The sequence below is a fragment of the Mustela erminea genome, chromosome 3 (assembly GCF_009829155.1).
Source record: "Mustela erminea isolate mMusErm1 chromosome 3, mMusErm1.Pri, whole genome shotgun sequence".
NCBI lineage: Eukaryota > Metazoa > Chordata > Mammalia > Carnivora > Mustelidae > Mustela > Mustela erminea.
In genome coordinates, this window is record NC_045616.1 from 72,402,426 (window position 1) to 72,427,734 (window position 25,309).

Below are 25,309 nucleotides of genomic sequence, written 5' to 3' on the forward strand. Positions count from 1 at the left end.
TCACATATAAAAAATAAAAAATTTAAAAAAAAACTCACATTTGTTGTATCTGCTTTCAAATACTACAATTCATCTGCTTTCCCTCTTAAAGTTTTCCTGTGATTTTTTTGTTTTCTCTTTTCTTGTGGACTTTTTTTTTTTAATGTTAATTATTTTAGTGACATTTAGGGGTGGAGAGGACTTAGCTGTGTTTTCAAACCACCATCTTTACTCTGAAATCTGTTTGTAGGACTTCTCTTTAACCCCTATTTCTTGAAACTGATTTTAAGAACCAGTTTCTAGGATTTAAGCTTTACAAATTTGAAGAGGTTTTTTAGGATAAATGGTAGAAATAAAAAAATTTCTTCAGGTACTTTGTCACATTTATCTTTTAATGGATAGTCTTGAACATCAAAAATCTTGAGCATCATCATACAAGTTTATTTTAAAATAATATTTTAATTCATTAATACTTTAAACCTTTTGTTGAATGTAGTATCAAAGATAGACCAGGCCCTAATTGTGAAAACATTTGGCTTAGCAACTAACGGCTTCCAAGGGTGATACATAATGTCAAACAACTTGCCCATTGGAAATTTAGTTGATTGTTCCTCAATAATATTTTATTATTATATTACTAATTTTTATTATTTTATTATTTATATTATCATATTATTAATTCCTTTATTTTTATTTCCATGTCCTATGGCTTCTAGGCTAAATCTTCAGTTTTTCTTCTATTAATTAATCCATTAGTTCATATAAAGCCATCAAGTTAATTTGTAGGAAAACAGAACACTTAAAGGCATGGAATATTTGATTGTTGACTATATTCCATTATTATACTCTTTCATTTTTACAATTATGAGTAGTTGTCAGCTACTTTATGGTCAAAATTGCAAGATTATTTCATTTCACTATTGCTCTTATAGTAATATTTGAAAATCTTTTTTAAGGTGGGTATTCTTCTTATGGTTCATTCTTACAAACTGTTTTTTAAGGTTAGATTCTTGAAATAAATTTATTGAAAAGATCACCGAAATGGAAAATTGGAGTGACTCATTCAAGCAAAGTGTAATTGAATGTTTGAGTCATTACTCTTGATGACAAATATAAAAACTAATGAAAGTCAATGGTGTTAAAATCAACAAAAAGTAAAACATCAAACACAGCAGGGAAGACCAACATCAAAGGGAATACATAGGTTGTGAAAGTGTTGTAAATCATGACTACCACAATCTCAAGTGTCAGTGAAGCTTACATTAAAACTGTAGAGCTACATTTTTGGGTGGTATAGGAGGGATGGTTAAAAAGGTAATTATTTGTGTTCTGTAGAAAGCCAAGGATACATTATAAACTTAGTTAAGACTTCTCAGTGCTACCTCCCCAGGTTTCTGAGACAGACTCTAATGTGTTATTTAGGACTTGACGTTTTTCTATTTGTCCAAGCTCTTCTCCAGTCCTGGTTTGACAGTTTGCTTTCCTTTTTCTTCTCCAGTCCTTAGACTTTAGTTTATTTCCTTTTTCTTCCCATTCCTTAGACTTTATTTTTGTTTTGATTGTTTAACTTCCCAACTTGGCATGGTGACACTGACATAGAACCAAATTTTTAGCCAAATTTTTGGTAGGCCTATAACTTGTTCCTCATCAGTCTGGTCAGGCAAATCCTAGGGCACTGGGCATTAAGAAAATTATAACTATGAACTTAAGAATAGAATGTAAGCTCAGAAGTCAAGCTCTTCAAAATGGGGAAGTTGGAATCTTACAGTAGAGATCTGATAAGGAAGGGTAGTTTTCTCCCGTTGGCCGGTTTTAAGTCTGAAATGGAATGCTGATAAAATGAGCTTGGGAACCATTCCAGGTCAACAGTAATGTTTGAGTGATCAAATAGTGAGAGTAGGTGAAGAGAGGTATTTAGCTTGGAGAAGGCTGGCAGTGATGAATTCTCACTCATAGCCATTTTAAAAAGATGTCAGAGTCAGGTTTCCTGGAAGGTCTATGCAGATTGATAACAAGGATCAACTAGCAGGTGGAGAGATATAAATAAAAGGAACCAGCTTCTAGGTTCTATGCTGTCTTTCATATTTCATGTTTGTTTGATTGTTCTAAAGCATATAAGAAATCAGGCCATCATTTCCTAAATGTAATAAACTAGCAAAGAGTTCTTATGATTGCCTTTAGTTATGGTAGCCAAGAGAGTATCAGCAAAAAAAAGTCATATTACTTCAAACCCTCCTCATTGTCTATATCATATTTATCTCTACTGTTTTTATTTGAAAAACTTGGTCCAATCCAATTATTACTGGAGCGCAGTTAAAACTGTTGTTCTACCTTATTGTCAAGAAGCCAGTAGATCAATAATAGCTTTATCTCCATGCCTCTAAACAGAACTTGAAATGCATGTGTATGTGCATGTGATATAGTTAGGGAGTTGATAGCTTAGGCTCTAGAGTCAGATGTCTGAGGCTCAGTCTACATTTCCTAATTGCACTAGATCTGTCATTGTACCCAAGTTAATTTTATGCATATCTCAAATTCCAGACTTGTTAAATGAGTCTAAAGATGTTACATACTTGACAAAATACAATAAGGTGATAAAGTAAAAATGACATCATTTAAGGCTATAAACTTGAAATTTTTTTCAGTATGATATGTCCAAATGCTCAAGCGTCACCAGGCTCTTCCTGGCATTGCTAATACAGAAAAATTAATACTATTATATATTAATTATTTTATTGCCATTTCCATTTCAGTATAAAATGTATAAATGAGGACTGCCTCATTAAGAGTTCACATTAAAAAGGATCCACTCCAATCTTGGTATCTAAACCAAAATCTCCTGAAGGTATACCAAAAGAGAGGGTTGTAACTTCAGTGCCCACAGAAATGCCTACTAAATTCTCTTTATGGACCCATCATACTAAGGTCCTTTTGATTCCACAGTAGACAAGTCTCATCTTATTTCTTTATGTTGCTTTAATATATTAAAAAGCTAATGCCTTTATGACTAAGTGTCTTGATATTTTTTCACTATTTTAGTGGCATCATGGGAATTAATCCATTTATCGAAAATTCCTAGTATTCTCTACTTGGTACTTGCATTTACACTCTAAATTATTATTTTGTAATAAGTTTTTTATGTCCCTGAAGACTTCAGTGTTGAGCCCTGAGTGAACTTACTAATGGATCAAGGCAATCTTGAAGAATACCTAGTAGTTCCATCTTATGTAAATATCATTTTTCCTAAATCTTCATATTGCCATTACATTTCAAATACTCTTTGAGCCTTAATATTCTATTGTTATAGAGTGAAACAAACCTCTTAATCTCTTATTATGCAAGTGGGAAATGAATCTTATAAAAGCTTTTCTTTTTGTGTGTAACCAGACTCTTGGTTTTGTTAGAACCAGAATAAAAATGAAGTTTTCATAACCTCTTAATGTTGTTCACTTTCAGAACTATTATGTCATTTTTCACTGAGTTTGTAGGCAATATTTCAGTGCCTTATAGTAAGATAGTTATATTGAGCTGCCTGACTGGAAATTACAACAAAAACAGCACGAGCTTTCCTCTTTTCCTCTGTAAGAAGCAACTCTATTTGAACATCTGGTGTCATTTGCCTAAGATACATCAAAAGGAATAATATTCGACAAGTAATGCTTCTATGAATGCTTCAATATCCTATATTTTAATATATATCATAATTTATTTTAGACTTTGAACAAGTTTAGTTAGAAATGATTGCGGATTTGTATTCCAAGATAAAATTTACCGATGATATGATTGCACTCGTCAGAATAAGAACAAAAATAATCATCAGGGATATTACCTGTTTTGTATTTGAAAATTCCTTAGGGAGAAATTTAATCGCCCCTCATTGCTTTATTAGCCTTCTCTTGTTGCCATTCTTCCTTATAATCATTATCAAGGACTGGCCAGAGACCTCTGACTGTAACCTTGAACTAAGACAAAAAAGAAGCAGAATCTTTATAGAAGTATTTAGATAAAGAGGAAAGTGGAGACCTAGAGTAGCATCTCTACCACCTAAAGTGAGAACTAAAACCCTTGTGACTGTCCTGGAGTGAGGGCTGAGGCCAGTATTATTAATTAGTTTTCAAGTCATCATTGCTATCAACTTTCCTTGGCTTACAGAACCTTGATAATTTTAGAAATGCAATGTGTTGAACCATAGGAGAGGTGTCATGGTTTGGTCTATTCAGTTCAATAGTCTCATTCTAATCTCTGTGTTCTGCAGAATCCTTCAGGGCAAGTGCTCTGAGTAACAGTTACTCACTTAGATGTATGTCTTTTGTTTTGTTCATTGCAGTGCTCTGGCCTGTGTTGCTGTGTTCCCCACAGTCTTAGTTCTCTGGTTCCCGCTGCCAATCTCTGGATCACACCTCTGGTGAGTCTTCCTACACTCAGTACTTAGTGTTAATATCCTCATCTGTCCCTAGTTTTGTGACTGCCTCTACACTGTAGCTTTCACGTGTAAATTCAGCTAAGTCGTTTTAGGAATCACTGGGTTCAGATTAGAATTCCTGTAGCCTTTCCTGTGACTTTGCAAGCATCTAATTCTTGTATTAAACCCTTTTCTGCTTAAAATACTTACAAAGATTTTTATTTCCGAAACTGAACATGATGGACACGGCCATACTCTTTTTGCAGGTAAGTTTGGCCCTGTGACTCAGTGGTTGCAAGGGTTGTTGGGATTTTTTGCATATCTTCTGGTAAAGATAGTTTTCTGATTAAAGATATAAGGGTATAAAAGTAAGTAGTTTGGCTGTTCTTCTCCTTCCCATCTTTCTCCTTCTCTTCCTTCCTTTGATCTCAGTGTTAGAGCAGGTGTCTTACAACCACATAATTTCTAGACCGATGAGGAACAAAGGCTATATTAGGCATAGTAGCGAAGGGTGGAAAAACCCTGGGTCCTTGATAACATCATTAGGCTACTGAAGAAGGTCTGGACTGCTTACTGAATTTGTGCATTGTTAGGTTTCCTGCTATGTACTAGAAGAATAATTTCTAATTGATCAGGTAGTATTACCTACTGACTTCTTCATGGCCATAGATTAAAGGTAAAGAAAATCTGAACTTCTTTAATGGGACAGATGCTGTCAGTATTCTACCCATGTTCTCAGGTTTTACTCTTCCATTGTAGTCTAGCCAAACTTCCATGGTCATACAATGTCTCTGTGACTGAGTACTTTTCTGTGAATTTCAGAAGGCCTCCTTCCAACTTCTAGAGCAAGGTAAAATTGCCAAGAAATTAACATCTCTTCAGATATCCTCAACCAGTCACTCTCAGAAATTGTCATATAAATATACTAATCTCTTGGTACCCTGGGCAGGAAAATTCTGAGTGGTTTTTACCATTCCCAGACTTGCACAGCACACTGTATTAGCTTAATAACTGATCATTTATTGCTTGTCTCATATATAGAGGTTATACTATCTAAATCAAATATTTGCATTTGATTTCTTCTCCCTTATGTGCTTCTATGAGAATCAAAGTTAAGGCACCTAAATTAAAATCAAATTAGATCCATTAAATCCCAATCAAATAAAAGAGTCTTTGCTGTTTTACTCAGTGGTCAGTGCACAAAACCCTGTGGAAGCCATCTGTGATTTAATTTATGACTACGGCTTTTCAAAGACTTGGGCTCTTTGATTTTGATATATTATTTCAGTTATTACTGTGTCTTGACTATTCCCATCATATAATTCCTAATGGATACCATTACATCAGCTTTATCACTAGCATCAAGAAAATTTATAATTAACCTACTGCTCTGACTCTACTACTGCTTCAAAAGACAACTTAATTTTAATTCATTTTGAAGACCATTTTCCCATTTGTTAAATGACTTTAACTGAAAATAGAGTCTGAGTTCTCCTTAATCAAGTATCTGCTATTTCCATGAGCTCAAGCCACATGACTTTTTATATCCATGTGTGCAGGCAAGATGGGTAGATTTTTTTATTTTTTTATTTTTTTGTAGAGTTAAAAAAAAAAAGCCCCTGTTGACATGAGAATACTTTGCTTCTTGGCTAAAGTGCTAGTAATTCTGTAGGTAAGAGAGGTTTCCTAAGGTAACAAGCCATTGTAACTGAATTAAAATATCTTGCTACCAGGGAAGACCAAATAATGAGCTAGCGGATGCATCACTGAGGATGTGCTCATTTAAAATATTACCACCTCTTGTCACCTACCATATGGAAATGACTCTACTGAGATTACATCTTAATGAGAAGGAGGAAGAGAAAACTGATGAATGATTTGTACTCGGGTCAGTTACTCTGTATGACAGAGCACACTGTGAAGACTTCAGGGCCCCAAGAAAAAGATTATAAAATTGGGGGGTGGATGTCAAGCAAAAGCTGATATCCAACTAGTATACAGGGTTACCCTGTATATTAGATTGCATGAAAAATATAAAAAATTTAAAAAATAAGGAAGCAAAATAATAAGCTATAGTTAAACTTTGCCTTAACTCTCCATTTCCACTTCACAGCACTTAAGAATTGTGGGATCAGCATAAAACATTTTGCTTTTACAAGAAAAGCTATTTTATTCTGACAGAAAGGCCTTAGGTAAAAAGTAAATTTAAAAATCCAATTTAGAGGGGAAAATTTTAGGAAACTGTGTTATTTTTTTTGTTGGTAGAAACTGTCACACATACAACTGAGTTCCCTTGCATGAATCTTTTATCAAAGCAAGGCCAATGAGGCTAGTTAGCTGATGATAGAGCAGTTTTTACACAAAACAATTTTATTTTGTTGAGTTTTAGTTGATGACAAACATGTTTGAATATCTACTAGGAAAATTTTCAAGAAGGTCCCCTTCTGTTAGAGGGAGAAAGGGGTAATAGGTTTTAGGAAGTAATTTTCCTGATAGAAATGATCTTTCAACTCTGTTAACTGATTAGTGCCAGGAATATGTTTTATACAACTTATTGTAAGAAAAATTATAAAGACAAAAAAAGAGTTCCTCCAATTGTAAGCGTATTGAGAATAAAGACCTTAATTTAAGTCATCTGAAGATCCTTACTGCCCATAACCATACTTTGTAATTATTACGTTGTCAATAAGTATTTATTGAATAAATGAATGCTAGTTATGTTTTGTCTTATGTTCTCAAAGAATTTATAATCTAGTTGACTTACGGAGGCATACTTCTGTGAACTGGCCAAAACTGCTATGTTGTATACACAATCAGTGGGCTCTTTGGTTAACTACTGATAGCTGTTAGCAGTTTAAAATAAGTAAAGGTAATTCCCAAGCTATAATAAAAGCAAGTCTCAGACAAATTTGGCCACAGACGCCAACATGTATTATCAGTCAAGTATAGGATGTTTTTAAAAAATTTGATCAGGTTCCAGTTTATAAGAAAGTAATTTGCATGAAAGATGTACTTAAGACATATGTGACAGTATTCCATTGTTAGATCATTACTAAATCAGACTATTAAGAAATCCCTGGGTCAGCGGTAGAAAAGAAATATTTAAGAATTAAGTCTAAGATGTCATGCTTAAGGGTGTAAGTGAAAGCTATATTGTTCATTTTACTCTTATCCCTGTTAATGCAAAGTCTAGGATTATTCCTAAAATATTTTAGTCAATCTACACATCTTGAAGATCACCAGTGAGATTTCATCCCTAATAACTATTTTGATAATGAACAGAATTCCTCCAGTAGCCATAATTGTAACATACTGTGCTGATGAACCAATTTTGATGATGATGATCAGAGAAAGAGGTAACTCAAGTGTATATAGTAGCTGTTGGAGGGATGGGCTAGTTCATTTTCTGCTGTTTCTGATAAGGACAAATAAATTCACCTAGAGTGTGGTTTTCATATGCATATATAATAGCAAATTGTCTATGCTAAAGTACTTCAAATAAATGCAGTTTCATATCATATATGACATGAGTGGAGATCAGTAAAAATAACTAACGCATATTGAATGCTTCCTGTGTGTGGAGGGAAGCTTCTAAATATTTCACATGAGTCATCTCAAATAATCCCACAGCAACACTATTATTTCATTGTCGGTAAGAGAAAATTGAGGCTCTGAGAAGCTGGGTTGCTTGCTAAGGTAAGAAGCTGGCAGGTGGCAATTTATGATTTAAATGTAGGTAATTAGCTCTAAAATCCACACTCTAAACCAAACAGAAGTAGTGACTCTCAGAACACTGAATGCAGAATGATGGAACAAAGGACTAACTTGTACAAGCTACTGGGACTTGGAACTTGACCCAGTCATACATGCAGAAGGACTGGACAGGTGTGCTGTTTGTCCTGGATTCCAGATCTGCTCAGTAGGTAAATAAACTCAGTTACAGGTGAACCAAGATTACCTATGTGGTAGGTACTCTGACATGTGTCCATATTCTGTCTATATCATTTATTCAAATTTGTAACAGAAGAGCAGTTATCTTTATCCAAACAATCAGGCTTGACCTGTACACCCAGCTTCTCAGGACTTACATAGCTGATAGGCCATCTGGACAAGTGCCATGATCAATTGAAGCCCTGGATTCATACTACAGTGGTGAGTTTCAAGGGGTATGGGAGATTTAGTGAAGGTAGAATGTGATTATTTGGTGGAGACAGCTCAGTAGATGAAAAAAATGCAATCTAAAAATAATTACTTCAGTGGAACAACCAATTTACCCTTTAAAAAAATTTTATTAATGCATAATTGCCATACAGTGCTATATCAGTTTCAGGTGTACAATGTACTAATTCAACAATTGTACACAGTGCTCTGGGCTCACCACTATTAGGTTAGTCACCATCTGTCTTACAATTGTTGTTACAACGTGATTAACTATATTCCCTATGCTGTACTTCTCATCTCTGTGACTTAATTATTTTGTAACTGGAAGTTTTGCTTCTTAACTCCTGAATCTGTTTTGCCCACCTTCCCATCTACCTCCCATCTGGCAAATACCAGTTTGTTGTCTGTATTTAAGGGTCTTTTTTTGTTCATTTTGTTTTTTAGATTCTGCATGTCTGTGAAATCCTATGATATTCATCTTTTCTGGGTCTGAATTAACTTAGTATTAGACCCTCTAGATCCATTTATGTTGTCAAAAATAGCAAGATGTCATTCTTTTTTTTTTTTTTTTTGGCTAAGCAGTATTCCATTGTGCGTGTGTGTGTGTGTGTGTGTGTGTGTGTGTGTGTGTATGCCACATCCTCTTTATCCATTCTTCTGTTGATGGACAATTGATTTGCTTCCCTGTCTTTGTTACAGTAAATAAAGCCACAATAAACACAGGGATGCATGTGTTGTCTTTTTGAATTAATGTTTTTGTTTTCTTTGGGTCAATACCCAATATTGGAATTACTAGGTCATATGGTGTTTCTATTTTTTGGAGGAGTTTTTGGAGGAATCTCCATATTCTTTTCCATAGTGTTATACCAATTTCAATTCCTGCCAGCAGTGCACAAAAATACCCTTTTCTCCAACTTTGGACCTTTGCTTGTTATTTCTTGTCTTTTTTTTTTTTAATTTATTTATTTTTTTCAGCGTAACAGTATTCATTGTTTTGCACCACACCCAGTGCTCCATGCAATCCGTGCCCTCTCCAACACCCACCACCTGGTTTCCCCAACCTCCCCAACCCCCACCCCTTCAAACCGCTGATTGTTTTTCAGAGTCCTTTTTGATATTAGTCATTCTGACTGGTTTGAAGTGATATATCATTGTGGTTTTGATTTGCATTTCCTGACGGTCAGTACTATTGAGTACCTCTTCATGTGCCTGTTGGCTATCTCTGTGTCTTCTTTGGAAAAATGTCTGTTTGAGATCTCAGCCCATTTTTTAATCAGATTGTATTTTTTGGTATAGAGTTGTAAAACTTTTGTATATACTTTGGATATTAACCCCTATCAGATATATTATTTTTGCAAATAACTGCTTTCATTCAGTAGGTTGCCCTTCTGTTTTATCAATAGTTTCCTTTGTTGTGTAAAATATTTTTATTTTGATGTTGTCCTAACATTAATTTTTGCTTTTGTTTTCCTTGCCTGAGGAGACATATCCATACATTAGTTGCTAAGTATGATGTCCAAGAGATTAATGCCTTTGTTTTCTATTATAAGTTTAATGGCTTTAGGTGTCACATTTCAGTCTTTAACACACTTTGAGTTTATTATTATGTATGGTATAAGAACACGGTCCAGTTTCATTCTATTGTACATAGTTGTCTAGTTTTCCCAACCCATTTTTATAAGAGATTGTCTTACTCCCATAGCATGTTGTTTCCTTCTTTATTATAGATTAATTGACCACATAGGTGTGAGTTTATTTCTGGGCTCTCTATCCTATCCATTGATCGATCGATCGATCGATTGATCTATCTATCTATATATATATGTAGTACCAAACTCTTGTTATTGTAACATCACATTGATTGATTTTTTAATATTGAACCAGACTTGCCACACTGGAATAAATCCCACCTGATTTTAGTGAAGGATTTTTTTAATGTATTATTAAATTTGGTTTGCTACTATTTTGTTGATGGTTTTGCACCTATGTTCATTTAAAATAATGAGAATAGGTGTTTTTATTTTTTTGTTTTTTTTGTTTTTTGTTTTATTAAAAGATTTTATTTATTTGACAGAGAGATCACAAGTAGGCAGAGAGGCAGTCAGAGAGAGAGGGAGAAGCAGGTTCCCTGCTGAGCAGAGAGCCTGATGGTGGCTCGATCCCAGGACCCTGAGACCATGACCCGAGCTGAAGGCAGAGGCTTAACCCATTGAGCCACCCAGGTGCCCCTATTTTTTTGTTTTTGTATTTGTCTGGTTTTGGTATCAGGGTAATGGTGGCCTCATAGAATGAATTTGGAAGTTTCCCCTCCTCTTTTAATTTTTGCAATTGTGAGAAGAATAGGTATTAATTCCTCATTACATGTTTGACAGAATCCACCTGTGAAGCCCTCTGGTCCTAGATTATTCTTTGTTGAGAGTTTTTTGATTACCACATCAATTTTGTTACTAGTAATTGGTCTACTAAAATTTCCTATTTCTTACTGAGTTTTAGAATACTGTATGTTTCCAGAAATTTATTAATTTCTTCTAAGTTGTCCAATTTGTTGGCATGAAATTTTTCATAATATTTTCATAATTCTTGGTATTCCTTTTTATTTCTCTTTTATTTCTGATTTTATTTATTTCAATACAGACTCTTTTTTTCTTAATGAGTCTGGTTAAAGGTTTATTAGTTTTTGTTATTCATTTCAAATGATCAGCTTGTGTTTCATTGATTTTTTTTTTTTCTGTTGCTTTGTCATAGTGTCTATGTAATTTATTTCCATTCCAATCTTTATTTCCTTCTTTAGCTTTAGGCTTTGTTTGTTCTCTTTTTCTAGCTTCTTTAGATATAAGTTAAGTTTTGTTTTTGTTTTTGTTTTTGTTTTTTTTGAGATTTTTCTTGTTTCTTGAGATAGGCCTATGGTGCTATAAACTTCCCCCTTAGAACTGCTTTTTCTGTGTCTCAAAGATTGTGGAGCATTGTGTTTTCATTTGTCTTTAAGTATTTTTTTTAATTTCCCCTTTGATTTCTTCATTGCCCATCAGTTATTTAGCAAGTACGGTGTTTAACCTCCATGGATTTATGTTTTGTTCCAGATTTTTTCTTATAATTCATTTCTAGTTTCATATCATTGGGGTTATAGAAGATGCTGGATACAATTTCAGTCTTCCTAAGTTTACTGAGACTTGTTTCATCCTAACATGATCCATGCTGGAGAATGTTGCATGTACACTTGAGAAGAATGTGTATTCTGGTTTTGGATGGAATGTTCTGTATATACCTGTTAGGTCCCTCTAGTCTAATGTGCCCTATAAAGTCACCATTTCCTAGTTGCTTTTCTGTCTGGATGATCTGTCCACTGATGTAACTGAGATGTTAAATTGCCCTGTTCTTACTGTATTACTGCCAACTTCTCCCTTTATGTCTGTTAATATATGTATATTTTTTTATTTAGGTGCTCTTACATTGGGTGCATAGAGATTTACAATTATACATTCTCTTATTGGATTGTTCCCTTTATCATTATGTAGTGCTCTTCTTTGTCTCTTGCTATAATCTTTCTCTCTCCTACTATTCTATATGATAACCTTGCTGGGTAGAGTATTCTTGGTTTTAGGTTTTTTCTGCTTAGCACTTTGAATATATCCTGCCACTCCCTCTGGTCTACAGAGTTGCTGCTGATAGCCTTATAGGATTTCTCTTATATGTGGTTGTTTTCTTTTCTCTTGCTTTTAAAATTCTCCCTTTATCATTCCTTGCTGACTTTTTAGATATTAGGTGTCTTGGTGTGGACCTCCTTTGGTTCCCCGTTTAGGGACTTAGAGTCGCTAGAATCTGAGAGTCCAGAAGTAATAGAATATAACTTGAAGAAATCTACAATGATCTCTTTATATATCCATGAAGGAATCAAGACCTAGAGAGGTCAACTACTTTAACAAATGTGAACGCTTCCAGAATATTAAAAGCTTTTGAATATTCTTATAATATAGTCTGATAAAAAAAACTGAACTAGGAAAAAAAAAGTCCATTTCAGCTGCCTGAGGGAAAATAAGATATGTGAATATCTTTGTTAAAGTTCATCATATTTGACAGTTTTACAGTTTCAGTGTTGGTATGAAAGTGAGTGAGGAAACCTTGGTTTTCTAGCATTTAAAAAATGTATATTACCACCTATCTTATAAAACTTCAGATTTAGTGAATTGTCCTTGGAGTAAAATAGTTCAGTATAACAACAGGCAAATTACCATTATGCTATCAAACTTTTTGGACATGGTTACTATTATTAATGAGTAGTTAATTGAGGTTGATAAAAATTTTTCCCTTTTTACCTTTTCATCTCCTTAAAAACAAAAGTAATACTGCATTTTGGGTGACAGCTTTTCTATCTCTGTGGAAAGAACTGGACTTTGATTAAGTATATATTAAACTATTGAAAAGGTCTATGTGTGTGTGTACATATGTGCAAATGCATGCATATGTTTGAGTTTTCACATTCACTGAAACAGTGTTGGCAATATCAAAACTTTTTGTTCTTAATCATATATGTAGCCAATGCAGGTATAGTGTCCTAGAGTTATAACCTCTGTCACATCAGTAAATACCCATGATTTGTTAAAATTGTTCTATGGTTATGTATGGTACTTCTCTAAGCTTTGACTGACAAGATGATTTTACTGAAAGGGGCTATATCAGATACTGACCATTTGGATGTACAAATAAAACTGAGACATCTGAAATAAAAGAACTTTAAAACCTTATTTTTGGAGAACAAATCGAAATCTTTCCAATGACTTCACTTCAGGCAGAAGTAGTACTTACCAGTATCTTCTCTTCTTTGGAAAAATAAAATGGGGAAATAAAAGTTACAGCATTAAATGACCCCCATATGTAAAGGGAAACATAAATACGTCTGACTTTAGATCAAGTAAAAGTTCTATTTTGGAAACTCCGGTTTTACTGTGTTTCTTTTGGGTATTACACAAGAGAAATGGTTTATATATACTATGCCTAAAATAAGTACTTAATCTTCATGAATGCGATTCTCATGGAAGCACAAACAAGCTCCTGTATCCCTGTATCATCCCTCTTTCCCAGTCTATACAATAAGAGTAATTATTTTCAGTACAATGTGATGTAACTGTGCCACTTTCATCAGCATTAACAAGTGCAGCACAGCTAATTCTTCATTCAGGGCACTGATTTGGAGTTCTGTTGTGTGAAATGGCTCTACAACTAATAAATTAGACGTTCTGCAAGTTATACAACAGCTGAGAATAGGGAGCATCTTCAGAAATCCTCAGGCCCAAATGGTTTCTCTACTTATACTAAACATTGAGAGAATTGCTCTGAATTGAGCTTTCTTAGGCCTTCAAAACTGCTCGGTAAGGGAGTAAAAAAAGGAACAGAAAATAATATCTATTGTTTAATTTAAATCATGCTAGACAGAGTGTTGCAAAATAAGTAGACTGTTTGAAATCAAAAGCCATGTAGTAGGATGAGATATTTTAGTTTCCTAAGAGGGCGTAGAGGAGGGTCTAAGGGTTAGAGTACCTGCTCTTAGATGAGTGTATGGAAGTTTTTGTCCTATAGAAGAAACCTTTCTTTCTTTCTTTTTAAAGATTTTATTTATTTATTTATTTGACAGAGAGAGAGAGAGGTCACAAGTAGGCAGAGAGGCAGGCAGAGAGAGAGGGGGAAGCAGGCTCCCTGGTGAGCAGAGATCCCAATGTGGGGCTCCATTCCAGGACCCTGAGATCATGACCTGAGTGCAAGGCAGAGGCTTTAACCCACTGAGCCACCCAGGTGTCCTAGAAAAAAGCTTCTAATGAACTTGTTTTACTTTCAGTGGAAAAGACAGAGTTTCCTGGAATGACCAAAATAAATAAATAAATAAATAGGAAACTTTTAAATAATCTCATTAGTCTTTCAAGATTATTTTCAGGCACCTGTTGAGTTTGTGGATTTTTTTAAATTTGATATCTGGTATGTTACATTATTTAAAATGATCATTATATTAGAGTCTCCCCCTGGAGACAGATGAATACAAAAAGGTCTGAATCCCTAAGCTCATCACCTATGACATAGTGTAACAAGGATTTCTGTGTATAGTAAGACAGGGCAGCGTTTCCTAGACTCAACATCTAGGTGGTCATACAAGGATTTTCCCCAAGGGAAAAGTGTTTTTCCATGAATGTGCAGTAACATGAAATATTTCAGAAGAAATGGAGGTAGGTTTTTGTTTTTTGTTTTGTTGTTGTTTATTTGTTTGCTTGTTTTTTTAGTAAGAATTAACTAGGTTTTTGTTAATACCCACTCATAGCAATCAGTGAAATTCTCCTTCCCTTTTCTGAGCAGCCCCTCTTGTTTGATGGTGATTTTTATTTCCCAGTTGGCTCTGAGTTGTCATTAAAACTTGATTATTGTGAGGTTAGAATCAAGTCAAATTTCCTCCTCTTAGTAAGATACAGCTCTTAATTCATGCCATATCTCTTGTTTTCTCCTCATTTAGCTTGTGTTCTTTCTCAAGACATTTCTTCAGGAACACTAAGTGGGAGAGAAACTGAATCCTTTCATGTATGAAATATATTTTGTCTTAACATTTGAATAGTAATTTTGTTTGGCAAAAAAATCCAGATTGAAAATAAATTTCCCTGAGTAATTTAAAGATGTTCTCAGTTGTCTCCTAACATTCAGTTTTGCTGATGATAAATATGATGTTTGTCTGATTCTCATTCTTTTTGGTTATGTTGTGTTTTTGGAAGCCACTTGATCATCTTAATCCTTGGGATTATGAAATATTATGTAAGTATGTTTAGGATTGGTCTTTTTTCCGTCATCCTGTTTGTAACTTAGTAAGGCATTTCAGTACAAAGGCTCTTGTTTTTAATAGCTTTAGAAAATCGTTACACTATTTCTTGGAAACACTTTTCCTTTGAACTTCTAGTCACATAGTGCTGAGTTCTTACTCAATACCTATTATCAACTTAATCTACAGATACCAAATATTGATAAGTAATACATATTTATGGCTTAAAATATGTAGCAGATAAAAAAATGTCAGGCCTAAGCATAGCATATTAACATATCAATAATCAATATCAATAATACTTAAAGGTAGAAAAATTAAATATACCAGCCTAAGAAAAAGAGATTTCCAGTGAGTTTTAAAAAATGACTCAACTATATGCTAAAGTAACTTTGAAATCAAATATGTAAGTATGTTGAAAGTCAAATGATGAGAGGAGATATACTATGCAACCATTAATAAAAAGCAGAAATGTCTATATTAATATCTAATAATGTAGACTTATGAGTAAGTAAAATTATCAGAGTCAAAGAAAAACATTATGTAAAGATGAGCAAATTACCAGGAATGTATAATGATAATAAATAGGTTACCCACTAAACAACAGAGACTTCAAATATGTGAAGCAAAAACTGATAGAGCTAAAAGGAAAAATAGACAAATTCACAATCCGATAGCTGAGGATTTTAACAGTCTACTCTCAACAGCTGATAGAATCAGTCAGAAAGTTAGCAAGTACCCAGGAGATCTGAACAGTATAAACAACCAACAGTATCCAATCAAAATATACACAACATTCCAGCCAACAACAGCAAGACATCTACCAAGGTAGATCATATTTTGGGCCATAAAACAAACCTCAATAAGTTTAAAAGAAATGAAATTGTGCAGAGTCTGTTCTAGGATCATTATGGAATTTAAGTAGAAATCTATAACAAAAGACAGCTGTCAAACTTGTCATTCTTTGGAATTTAAATACAACTTCTGAATAGTCCATAGATCAAAGAGGATGACTCAAATGAAATAAAAAAATAGAACTAAATGAAATTAAGAAGTCAGTATATTTAAATGTTCAGGGTAAATCTAAAGGAGTGTTCAGAGGCAAAGTAGATTTGAATTCTTACATTAGAAATGAAAGGCGGTCTCAAATCAGTAGTCCAAGTTCCTAGTTCAAGTGACTAGAAAAAGAAGAGCAAAACAAATAAAAGATCTCAAGGCAAGCAGAAGGAAAGAAATATTAAAAATAATAAGAAATCTATGAAATTGAAAGTAGGAATATAATAAAGTCATTGAAACATAAAGTTGATTCTTCAAAAAATAATAAAGTTGATAGAAGTGTAGCAAGACTGACAACAATAAAAAGAAAGAACACAAATGATCCTATTAGCAATAGAATAGGAAATAGCAGTTTAGATCCTAGAGCCATTAAAAAGAAAGGAAACACTATGAACAACTTAATATTTATGAATTTGGCACATTAAACCAGGTACTTAAAAACCCAAACTACTAAAACTCACCTAAGCTTAAATAGAGACACTGAATAGGTCTGTAATCATTAAAGAAGTTGAATTTAGGCTCTTCCTGAAAACAGACTTTCAAGGCCAAATGGTTTCTGTAGAGAGTTCTATGAAACATTTAAAGAAAAATGATACCAATGTTATGTAATCACTTCCAGAAAATAGGAGAAGAAAAAGCACTTCCCAACTCATTTCATGAAGGCTAGGTTTACCCTGATAACGTCACCAGAAGATAGTACCAAAAAAAAAAAAAAGACACTAAAGAACAATATCTCTCATGACTATAGATAGAAAAACTCTTGGGAATATATTGACAAAAAGTCAATCATATATAAAAATAATTATTGTGTTATTAGCAAGAGAGATTTATGCCAAGTATGCAAAGCTGGTACACCACTTGAAAATCAATGTAATTCTTTGCATCAACAGTTAAAAGAATACAAATTCATATGATCGTATCAGTTGGCACACAGAAGAGCACTTGACGTGGTGTGCCTGGGTGGCTCAGTTGTTCAGCATCTGTCTTTGACTCAGGTCATGATGCTGGGGTCCTGGGATCAAGCCCTACATCTGGCTCCCTGCTCAGTGGGAAGCCTGCTTCTCCCTTTCCTACTTGCCCTGTGTTCCCTCCCTCACTATCTCTCTCTCTCTGTCAAATAAATAAATAAAATCTTAAAAAAAAAAAAAAAGTAAGGAAAAGCACTTGACAGAAATCCAACATCCGTTCCTGACAGAACTCTCAGCAAATTAGGACTAGAAGGGAGTTACCTTATCTTGATGAAGAGTGTCTACAAAAAGACAACAGCTAACATCACAGTTACTTCTGAAAAATGAAATTTATAGAGGTAAAAATGAAATGGGCCAGGAGAATTTTATCCGATTTGTTGCTTCAGAGGCAATTATGTAGAGGCAATAAAATATATAAATAAGTCTGAATTGTTGTAGAAACATGCTTTATTAAAAGTCAATGATAGGAGGAACTGACAGCTTTGAAGTATTTAGTGGCAAGAAATGATGAGGTGTCAGTATGATAACCTTCCCAGCAAGAGAGGGGTGTGGTTGGAACTGATAACTCTGATGCAACTCAAGAACAAATAGAAATTGACAAAAATCAACTTTATCTACATATAGGCTGCATTAACTAAGGCTCTTCCAGATTTTTGATAAAACAAATTTAGTTCATATGTTGACATAATAGTACTCACTAGCACCTTTTGACCCCTGGCCACATCCCCATCCTCTGTTCAGAGAGAATCAGTTTGTTGTGATTTCTTTCCCATATATTATAAACATGTAAAAGTATATATGCATTGAGATATACATTTACTTACACAAGAGAGGTCACACTAGACACATTGTTTTGTAACATGCTTATTGCCCTTAATATCTCACATATCCCAATGCCTACTGATGCACCTTATTCTTTTTTTTCTGCATGATATTCCAGTGAGTTTATTTAAGTTGATTCTCTATTGAACATTTTCCTGGCTTTACTGAGATAGAGATGACATACACCATTGTGTAAGTTTAAGGTATGCATGTGATATTTTGACATACATAAATATTGGGAAATGAATACTATAATAAAGTTACTTCCTATGTCCATGGCCTTAAAATAGTTGCTATGTGTATGTGCATGTGTTTGTCTGTGTGTGTGTGTGTGTGCGGTGAGACCATTTATAATCTACTCTTCAGCGCTTTTCAGATACACAGTACAATGTTAACTATAGCCATCATAATGTACATTAGTATTGATGAACATTTATTTTCTGTTCAGATTTTTGTTTTGGGGGTAATGCTGAAATAGATATCCTTGTATATATGGGTCCTTATATTTGAGCATGTCCTTGGAGGTAAGATCACTCTGAGTGATAAGAATATTGATTAATACTGGCTTTCAGAGGGTTTATAAGAATTCGCTTGCCTCACATTTTATGAGGGTTCTTGTTTCTCTACATCTTCACTAATATTAGATCATCAAGTCCTTTTAATGTTTTCTATCTATAGAGGAAAATAATATACTATTGCTTAATTTATATTTCTTAGTTATGAATGATAATAGGCACTTTTTTACAGGTTAGTAACTTGGTTGTGAAACATCTTCATATTCTTGGTCCATTTTTCTATTGTGAGAATTTCTCTAACTTGTAAAAGTCTATTAAATATTAAAATATTTAATATTAATATTAATATTAAAGAAAACCATATTAAAGAAAAATATTACCTGTCCGACATAGGTAATAAAATATTTTTCTTTTTGATCCCTGGACTATTTTGAATTTTGTAAGAGTTTTACTTGGGAAACTTAAACTTAAAAAAAACTGCTTTTAGCTAAATTTATTACTCCTTGTTTGTAGATTGTTAAGAGTTTTATGTCAGCTTTAGAAAATTTTATCCCTACAAAATTATTTTTAATAATCTGAACATTCTTCTAGTATTTAGTTGGTTTCTTCTCTGTTTCAAATTTTGGTCTATCAAGAGTTTATTCCATATAAAGAACGAAGTAGGGCCTAGCCTGACCTTATGATAATATTCTTTGCAAAGAGTACAACAACATGTGTGACAACTCACATTTTTTCTTTGCTAATTTAAAAATGCATCTTTATCACACACATTTTCATACATATTTTGGGATACCTTGTTTCATTCCAGTGGTCTGCTTTATTCATTTCTGCATTGTACAATCATGGGAGCTTTATAGTATGTTTGACATAGTCTAGAAATAATCTCTAAATGAATTGTCTCTTTTCAGGTATTTTTCTCAGTTATTGCCACATTTACCCACTCAAATCAACTTTATGGTCATTTTAACAAATTATACAAATTAGCCCTTTTGTAGCTTGATTGAAAGTATGTGAATATAAGGTCAACTTAGAAAAAAGTTACCATCAATTCATGAATAATTTTACTCCTAAAGCTTTAAAACTTTTTGTTGATGTTAAAATGAGAATTTTCTCATATTATTTTTATGAGATTATTGTTTGTATTTAGGAAATCCGAATATACTATGCACATTGCCACTCTATCATCAAAAAAATTAGGAACACAACAAAAATTATTTTAAACTGATATCTAAAAATATTCATTGAACAAAATGAAATCAAGTATACATATAAAACTTTGTGCTATCAGATGTACAAATGTTTTGGGGATCAAAATAAGTGTTTTATGAAAGTCACTCTAAAATTACAGGGTTCTCTGATTAGTAGTTTTTCAAATGAAGTACTTTACTATGCTTCATTTTATTTATTTTTTTTATCCCAATAAGTGTACTCTTTAATCCTTTCATTTGTTTTACCTATCACCCAACCACCTCCCCTCTAGTGATCATTACTTCTCTATAGTTAAGAGTCTGTTTCTTTGCTGGGGGGAGGGGGGTTAGGAGAAGGGGGTGAGATTATGGACACTGGGGAGGGTATGTGCTTTGGTGAGTGCTGTGAAGTGTGTAAACCTGGTGAGTCACAGACCTGTACCCCTGGGGATAAAAATACATGTTTATAAAAAATAAAAAATTTAAAAAAAAAAGAGTCTGTTTCTTGTTTTCTCTCTCTCTCTTTCCCCTTTGCTCATTTGTTTTGTTGCTTAAATTCCACATATGAGTGAGTTGATATGGTATTTGTCTTTTTCTGACTTCTTTTGTTTATCACTATATTCTCTAGCTCTATCTGTATAGTTGCAAATGGCAAGATTTCATTTTTTATGGCTGAATAATATCCATTGTATGTGTGTCTGTGGGTAGGTGTGGGTGTGTGTACCACATCCTTATTCACTCATCTGTCAATCTGTCAATGGACATTTGGGCTGCTTCCATAATTTGGTTAATGTAAATAATGCTGCAATAAATGTAAGGGTGCATAGATCTTTTCAAATTAGTGTTTTTATATTCAGTAGTGGAATTACTGGATAGTAGGGTAGTTCTATTTTTAATTTTTTGAGGAAGCTTTATACCATTTTTCACAGTTGCTGCTCTAGTTTGCATTCCCCCCAGCACTGCAACATGGTTCCTTTTTTTCACATCCTCACCAATACTTGTTTATTCTTGTGTTTCTGACTTTAACCTTTCTGATAGGTATGAGGTGATACCTCACTGTAGTTTTGATTTGCATCTCCCTGATGATGAGTGATGTTGAATATCTTCTTATGTGTGTGTGTGTTGGCCATCTGTATGTCTTCTTCAGACAAGTGTCTGTTCATACCCTCTGCTCGTTTTTTAAATTAGATTGTTTGTTGTTTTTTGGTGTGCTATCAGTTTTTTTATATAATTTAGATACAACCCCTTCAAAATATGTCATTTGAAAATATCTTCTCTTCCATAGGTTGCCTTTTCATTTTGTTGATTGTTTCCTTCACTGTGCAGAAGCCTTTTATTTTGATGAAGTCCCAATAGTTTATTTTCGGTTTCATTTCTCTTGCCTGTGGAGACGTATCTAGAAAAAATGTTGCCATGGCCAACATCTTTTAGGATTTTTGTGGCTTCAGGTCTCATATACACGTATTTAATCTATTTTTGTGTCTGGCATAAGAAAGCAGTCTGATTTCATTCTTTACATGTCACTATCCAGTTTTCCCAACACCATTGGATAATGAGATTATCTTTTTATCATTGGGTATTCTTTCCTGCTTAGTTAAAGATTAATTTGCCATATAGTTATGGTTTTATTTCTGGGTTTTCTATTCTGTTCCACTGATCTATGTGTCTTTTTTTTTTTTTAAAGATTTTATTTATTTATTTATTTATTTATTTGTCAGAGAGAGAGAGAGAGAATGCACAAGCAGGCAGAGTGGCAGGCAGAGGTGGAGAGAGAAGCAGCCTCCCTGCTGAGCAAAGAGCCTGATGCAGGACTCGATCCGGGGATACTGGGATCGTGACCTGAGCCGAAGGCAGCAGCTTAACCGACTGAGTGACCCAAGTGTCCCTCTATGTGTCTGTTTTTATGTCAGTACCATACTGTTTTAATTACTACTCCTTTGTAATATAACTTGAAATCTGGAATTGTGATACTTCCAGTTTTGTTCTTCAAGACTGCTTTGGCGATTCAAGGTCTTTCGTGGTTTCATACAAATTATATGATTGTTTGTTCTAGTTTTTGAAAAATTCTGTTGATATCTTGCTAGTAATTTGCATTAAACTTGTGGATTGCTTTGGGTAGTATATACATTATAATACTATTTCTTCCAACCCATGAGCATGGAATGTCTTTCTATTCCTTAGTGTGGTCTTGAATTTCTTTAGTATTTCATAGTTTTTAGTTTTTAGAGTCTTCCACCTCTTGGGTTAGGTTTATATAATTCATTTTATCTTCCAAAATTACATTTCTTTGGTTGAATAATATACAGCTCTTTATTTCATGGGTACAGAAATGACTTAAGTTGTTGGAATTCTTTTCAAAGTAATAGTCTTAATAGCTATTATATTTTGAAAGCCTAGAAGATATAAGCCATGCTTTGCCTAAGTATTTAAAAACTAGCATTTATTATTTCAAAAGTGTTATGAGATAGCTGTCATTGTTTTCCATTTATTAAGAGAAGAAAACTTGATAAGATAGATAAAGTAACTTTCTACAAGTTGTTCAACTGATACTTGGCAAAGTTTATGATTAAATGTAGGTCTATTTGAGGTGGAAGTCAACACAGTAAGCATTAGAGACATCATCTCCCTTAAGAGTAAGCGTCTTGAGGTATGGAGATAAATAAAGAGAAATGATTTGCCGAGTGGTGATGAGTAGCACAGGTTGGCAGAGAAATCCCCAACTCAGTAAAAGAAGCTGCCAAGAAAATGATATTCAATGGCAATGTATAAGCTGTGTTCTGCTTCCATAGAACACATCTTCCTTGGGTAGCTGTCAGGTGTGCAGAGGCCACAGTGAGAGACAGAACTCGGCACCTCCTCCTAAAGGGTGCTCTGCAATAGATGGGTTTGTACCTGGAAATTGGGAACTAAGAGGAGAACAAATATCCCTTTCATGGTGACTATCAGATGGAAAGTTAAGGTCTACATTTTGTAAGCTCAGTGTAACTTACTGCCTAGCAACAACAGTCTGATTCACTTTTTTCTTTGGCCTATTTCCCTGACAGATTTTTTTCTTTTAATTTACTGATTGTATTTTGTACTGAACTCGGGAGACACTCTGTTTCTGAGCGTCTCGCTTGAGTTCACTTATTCATTTTCAAGATGCTGTAAAGGATGACTTGGTTTCCATGTTTCACTACAGAATGCTTCACTGCACTTTTTGCCAGTTGCTATCAGACCTTTAATACCATTTCTCATTTTCTCTTAGAGTAAATTGTTTAAAATAAATATATTCTTTGTTGAAGAACTTATGCAAAGTAAATAGTATGCTGAACACTTCTTTATCCAGGAAATATAGGTCTTATTTATTGATTAGTTCCAAATTATTTATTTATTTCCCCCCCTGGAATACAAAAGTAAATTTTTCATTTCAGTACCCTGAAGAATGATTTATACATTCTAACTTGAGGCACAGACAAAACAAGATGGATTTAGTATAATTGCTGATTAAAACTTTGCTGTCACATTTTAACTGAAAAAAAAAAAAAAAAAAAAAAAAAAAAAAACCACAGGGAGAAGAGGGAAAAAAAAGACTAATTTCTTCAATTTCTGGACATCTCTGTATAGAGGAGAGGAATCATGTAAAGTGAAAAGAAAAAAAAGAAAACCCAGTAAGATGAAATTCATTAGTGTCTTCATTTTAACCCCGTGCTTTAAAATACCATGTTTTTGATAGGTTGAGAATCTGAGGCATTTTTAGTATATGTGGGCCATGTTTTTAAGTGAGACTTAAAAAAAAAATTACTTCTTAGCTGTATTTTTTGGTGTTGAACCATTATTTAGAGAACAGTTATGGTGAACCAATTCTATATCACATTTTAACATTGGCACAGCTGTTGTAGAATTCATTCTAAAAGGGAAATTCAAGTGGACCATCGGGAGGCTATAGGTGAATATCAGGCTATCCATTTCTAGAGTTTTCCCCACTCACTTTAGTCATCTAAGGACAGGAGTTGTGAATTTCACTTGAATCTGAGAACACAGTATTGAGATTAGAGTGCATTAAACATAATTTTATACCAAGGCAGTAGTCTATAAACCTAGTTTTGGTGAGAGGAAGAGAGGAATTGGGGAGAAGTGAAGGGAGGCAGGGAACAAAAAAGGTAGGGAGATTGAGATTTTGGAGACCAACTGGCAATCACAGCATTTCCATAGAAATCAATGGAAAGACAGAAGAGGAAAAAGTCTCAATGGGGATTCAATCTCTCTTTTCTTACCACCAAAATCCTTCAATCACACATTTTCCCCAAACAAATACATATATTTTCTTGGAGATGACCTGGGGGAGTGTGCAAACAATATGTGAAAAGAAGCTTCTTAGTTAAAAGCACAGAATAATCACCCTAAAGGACTGAATAGATCACTGTTGAACCCAGTTTACTGAATGATATTAAGATTTAGGATTTTTTCTTCTTTACCCCATTCCTAGAAGCAGGTGTGGGTTTATGAGCTCAGAATTAGAAACCATTTTCAAAGCTATCTTTTCTTTGTATATCTCAGTATAGTAGGTGTCATTTGCAAGGCTGATTCTTCAACAACATTTGGTTAGTGTTTTTTGTTTTCTGTTCTTGGAGCATGACCTACCAGATGCTCTGAGTAAGACTTTAAAAGTACTTTCTAGTAATGTTCATTGTACAGATTCCAAATGATAATTTAGTTAAAGGAATTCCTTCCAAATCATTTGAATGTGTGTCAAAATGCAGCTAATGTGAACATATCCTAAACTGTGAGTAATGGTCAGTTTGCCTTCGAGGTGAAGGATCTCCATTCAGTTAGCAGGCGATGGCAAAGCCATTCCCAGGAAAGCACAAGTTACAACCCTATTTTTGAAGTTACTTTGAGGACTAGAAAATAGATAAGTACTAGTTATATGAAGTTACTATCTTATATTCATTTATAAAAATGAGATAAAAATATAGGACAAACATCTTGAACTTTGCTCTTATTGACTGAACCCAGTTTAAGGTAGGTTTGTAGAGCATTATATGGTCAAAGTTGTATTAAAGAGCATTAGGGGGTAATGAACCGTAAGAGACTGTGGACTCTGAGAAACAAACTGAGGGTTTTAGAGGGGAGAAGGTGGGGGTTGGCTGAACCTGGTGGTGGGTATTATGGAGGGCACCCATGGAGCATTGGGTGTGGTGCATAAACAATGAATTCTGGAACACTGAAAAGAAATTTTAAAAATTTAATTAAAAAAAAGAAAAATTTTTTAAAAAGCATTAGGGCAAACAAGTCAGGCCTTGGTATTCTCGAACTTATATTTTTATACAAGTGCAGATGATTATATCTTAAAATAGGGCTGTATTTAATTGTGAAGATTGATTCAGGTTCAGGGGTCCATTATATTTGGGGCCAGATTGTCCCTAGAGTATGGTGTAAGTGGTAAG

At 33.9% G+C, this 25,309-nt stretch overlaps 1 long non-coding RNA gene across 1 annotated transcript in view; it reads left to right on the plus strand.

The window, feature by feature from the left end:
- Positions 1 to 25,309, plus strand: part of LOC116585602 — a 331,358-nt gene that overhangs the window by 142,283 nt on the left and 163,766 nt on the right. Inside the window, exon 2 of the long non-coding RNA XR_004283716.1 lies at positions 4,307 to 4,384. This is a non-coding gene — a long non-coding RNA (uncharacterized LOC116585602). The remainder of the gene's footprint in view (positions 1 to 4,306; positions 4,385 to 25,309) is intronic.